Below are 4,883 nucleotides of genomic sequence, written 5' to 3'. Positions count from 1 at the left end.
TCTTTAGAAGGTTATTTATTTTGGTGTGGATTTTCTCTTTAAAAGTTACGTTTGAACTAATTGTTATGTCCTGTATTTTTTTTTCTTTTGAACCTTCGCAGAAAAAAATACCTAATGCAAGAAAAAAAGCAAAGAATAAGAAGACTATCTAAGAACCATTCACAGCCATGATTACTTTATCTTGACCTGCTCCCCCCGCATTCTCTTCTCTCACACATAGTCAACCACACACGAATAGTCAACCTTCCCAACTACATCACGCTTTTCCCCCCATTACCACTTTCTTTTTCTCGTTTCAATCACTTTTCGTTCTAAATAGCAATCGTTATCTGTTGCCAATGTGATCTTCGAAAGAAAAATGTCATGTGACTTGGCGGAGGGTATGTGTTTCGCTGGTCTGCTGCACGACGTAACAATAACTGACTCACAATTTCACCCGGACTTCTATAAAATCCTCGGCGCCAAGGCTTCAAAATGTCAGGTATATTTTTGTAAAGCGTTCCATCATGCTCTGCAGAATGATTTCTGAATGTATTCACAATATTGCATGTGACATTACCACCAGATTTTAGGTCTTCAAGTTATATAGAAAGCAAAAAATATGTATAACGATCATGTTAATTTCTTATTTTATAACAGACACAGTGTGTTTACAATGTCTCACCATGTTTGTAGATAGCTTCGAGCGCATCCAGCTTTGAATTTGCTACATTTACAATGAATTGATCGCATATGATTTGGAATAGGCCGCCATATTACAGTCACACTATTTTGTGCTTCCTTCCTTTTCCATTGCGAAATGCGTGAAAAACTCTTGATACAATAAAAACTGGATTTCGTCACTGTCAGTACACAATCTTGGTATGTAAGCGTACACCCGTCATGGAGCACTGTTTAATTTATCATACCATTATTGGTTCTTCTTTCACAGATATTAATATTGTGTTTGTAATCCGAGGTCTGGGTACCTTCTCTCTCTCTCTCTCTCTCTTTAATTAACCTGCAAAGAATGGCTGTTTATTTACGAGTCAGAGGGTGTATGAAATAATTTATTGTTAGCGTGAATAGCGCTGGACTTTGACGTAATGTGTCCATTGCGTTCCAGTTAATTCATGGTTGGCCTCCATACTGAGGTCGCGATATTACCGATTTAGATGGACCATGGTACAGAGTGCTGCTGATCTCCTAGCACGCGTAAAGGTAACGTTTTGCCCGATCACAATATTATCAGTATTAGTGTTCCCCACCGTATCCGGGCACTTACCCCCTGGGCAACTACCCTCCGGATAACTACCACCCGGATAATTACCCCCCCAGGTATATTCCCCCTTAGGGCAACTACCCCCCGGACAACTACCCTCCTAGGGCAATCACCCTCCAGGGCCATTACCCCCTAGGACAACTACCACCCGGTCATCTACCCTGCTAGGGCAACTACCCCCAAGGGCAATTGCCCTTCGGACATCTACCCCCCGGATAACTACCCCCTGGGCAACTACCCCATGGATGACTACCCCCCGGATAACTACCCCCAGATAACTACCACCCGGATAACTACCCCCTGGATAACTACCCCCCGGATAACTACCCCCTGGATAACTACCCCCCGGAGAACTACCCCCTGGGTAACTACCCCCCGGATAACTACCTCCAGGATAACTACCACCCGGATAACTACCCCCCGGATAACTACCCCCCGGATGACTACCACCCGGATTACTACCCCCCCCCCCCATAACCATACCCCAACCCCCCTCCTGATACTTATCTACTGGACAACCCTCCCTCCCCGCCCCCCGAAAGAAGTACCACCCTTTGTAATTTTTCCATAAGTTCATAACACCACATCAGAAGATGCACCTTTCTCTTACACTGTCATCATTTACTCTTTTGGCTTGTCATATTCTACCGTTATAACACATTAGAAGATAAACATAAGAAAAGGAGAGTTGATTTCACTGCAATTCATATTTTCTTGACATTAGCGAGGGACCCTTCGATAAAGCCATAATTTCCGATAGGATCCGGGCACGGTTTTATAAAGTCAGTCCTGACAAGCTGTCAGTTCCACACAATTACCAATCGTTGTAGGTCGATCAAAGCAGGTCCATGGTAACAAGTCGGTGACTCGAGTTTATCAATCAAGCAGAACCCATGGTTTTATTGAAATTATTAGAGACTAACAAGATGTCATAACTGGCAACTTTTATCAAACGGTGCCCTAATCTGTCATAAGAGTAAAATTACAGCTTGTTTTACATACGAGTAGAATTGTGCTAGTTTTCAAATTAAATGTTCTCGACACTTTAAGGGGAAATCCAGTTCAAATATAAGTTAGTCTGCTTAGAAAGAGTAAAATATTACGAGTTTAACGGTATTTCTTTTTTTTTTTTTTTTTTACAAAACACCCTAGTTGTTAACGCAGTCTTTTGTCCAGCACCCTCTTCTCTAATAGATCTATAGAGAGTTGTAGTTGACAGAATCCTTTTTACATTATAGGGCTGCTCTGTTATATCCCGGCCGTTTCAAGAGGTTTTTTTTTCACAAAAACTTGAATCCTTCTTGGAATAACATGCTCTTTAATATTTCGTAAGGGGTTTCTAATTTTCTCACCCAAAAGATGGTTAAAACCTGAAGTTAGGTCTCGACCAAAACCAGACGATATGTAGTGAAAAAATGTTTTTTTTTTTTCAATTCAAATAGCAAACGTTGTTCGAAAATAACAATGAGAGACGTAATTTTCTGGGGGAGAGTTATTGTAAGAGGGGTGACTGTTTGGAGCCTAATTTTAATAAGGAGTAATTGTCAAGGGAGGTAATGCTCTGCGGTGATCATACCAAGGAGGTGACAATCTCTTCCCACATTCTTCATATACTAGTTGTTAATGCCCAATGATGCAGTAGGGCAATTCTGAAATGAGCGTTAACGGTATAACAGTAAAATAGTTACAAAATTGATGAAACAATGCAAAGAAAGCAAATTAAGACAGAGACGAAGAATACAAATAAAGATACAGTGCACTCCCGTTACAACGAACACGGTTATAACGAAATTTCGTTATAACGAAGCAAAACTTCTGGTCCCAAAATTATCGCCATTAAAGTCTATGGTACAAAATTCGCTTATAACGAAGACGGTTATAACAAAATTTTCGTTATCACGAAGTCTTTTCTGAGCACCACTGACAAAGAAAAACAAAGGAAACGTGCTCCGTTATAACGAAATGCGGATCGCATTCGAAAATGCGTAGCGGAACAAGCATTTTTAAAGCGTCTCTGCATGAGCGAACGCATCATTGAATGTTCACTCCGTGTATCACGCACAGTTTCCGAGGGGAACTTGCGTTATTGTAATACAATAATCTAAATTTAGATCAAACACACAGATTCTGATACAACTAAATGTCCGTAATAGTTCGGAAATGAAATATTAAGCACATTTTGGCGTTATTCCATAACAAAGGTTCGTTAATCCGATATTGAAATATGGTCCTTATTCTCATTCTTATACGGTTCGTTAGTCCGAACATGATAGGAATTCAAAACGTTCGTTAATCGGAACATTACAAAAAATATCGTTAATCCATGGTGAAAAAAGGAGAGTACACTAACAAAACTTCAATCCTTATAATCGTCTTAAGATAAATAAATCTTCGAAATAACTAACCTTTCTCATTTTTTTTTCATTAACAAAATTTCTTCGGAATAACGAACCTTATTTCATTTTCGGATGAAAAAGCCTTCGGAACAACGGACTTTCTGAATAGTGAACCTTTCTCACTTTTTGATTTATAAACCTTCAAAATGACAAACCTCATTTCATTTTCAGATCAACGAACCTTCGGAAAATGAACAATATATTATTTTGATCTAAATTATGAACTTTCGGAATTATGATTCTTCAGAAATGCGAACCTTCAGATAAACAAACCATCGGAATCCCGGGAATAGCGAAACTTCGGAATAAGGAGCCTTCGGAGTAACGTACTTTAGTAAGAAAAGAACCTTTGGAATAGCGAACTGTGATAACAAAATCCTACACCGTCATTTTCTACACATGTGTGACAACACAAACAACTTTATGCTCTTTTAAAAATGTAATATTTAAACGAAATTAAAAAGGTATTCTCCCATCTCACATAGCTTTCCAGCGTATGATGAGGATTCAACAAATAGAATTTTTTATGCGTGGTTTCCTTCTTTTCCTTATACATTGCATATTACAGTTCGGTTATAACGAAATTTCGTTAAAACGAAAAAAACAAAAAACAAAAAACTGCCGGTCCTGAGCATTTCGTTTTAACGGGAGTGCATTGCACATGAACACACACGAGATAAATCCCTTGTAATGAGAGAAAGAGGAAAGTTGAGTAATGAATGACAGGAATAAACTACCTTCACGGGGGACAGAGAAAAGCGAGAGGGAAGAGGAAGATGATGGGTCAAAACCAGGGCACGTGAGGCATGAGATATAAGCTCCTCAAAATAAAGAAGTGTTACATGGAGTTGTGGTAAACGATAGACGATTGTGGTTTAAAAAATATTGCAAAAAGTATAACTCATTCTGAAGTGTAACATTTCTTCAAAATGTCTTTAATTCAATGGTAAAGGCATTCAAACTTAAACTTCTTTTATGCTATGCTATCAAGAGAAATCCGAAATTTCGGAACAGTAAAAGAAAATACAGATTTAGCGAAAATAGTTTTGGTTAAAGGCATTGACATTTACTGGATTACCGGGTAGGATATGAAGGGACAGCTTCGTGTTTCATGAACATAGAGTCAAAATACAGAGGGAGAAATTAAGCTTGTACATAAATCGTCCTAAATGCAAACGATACAAATCGTAAATCCTTAAGATGTTGTTTTCATAAGATGATGTCTT

Source organism: Diadema antillarum, unplaced genomic scaffold (genome assembly GCF_040938485.1).
Source record: "Diadema antillarum isolate AM-2024a unplaced genomic scaffold, OU_Dant_1.0 seq00001761_RagTag, whole genome shotgun sequence".
Lineage (NCBI taxonomy): Eukaryota > Metazoa > Echinodermata > Echinoidea > Diadematoida > Diadematidae > Diadema > Diadema antillarum.
Note: the sequence above shows the minus strand (reverse complement) of the source record.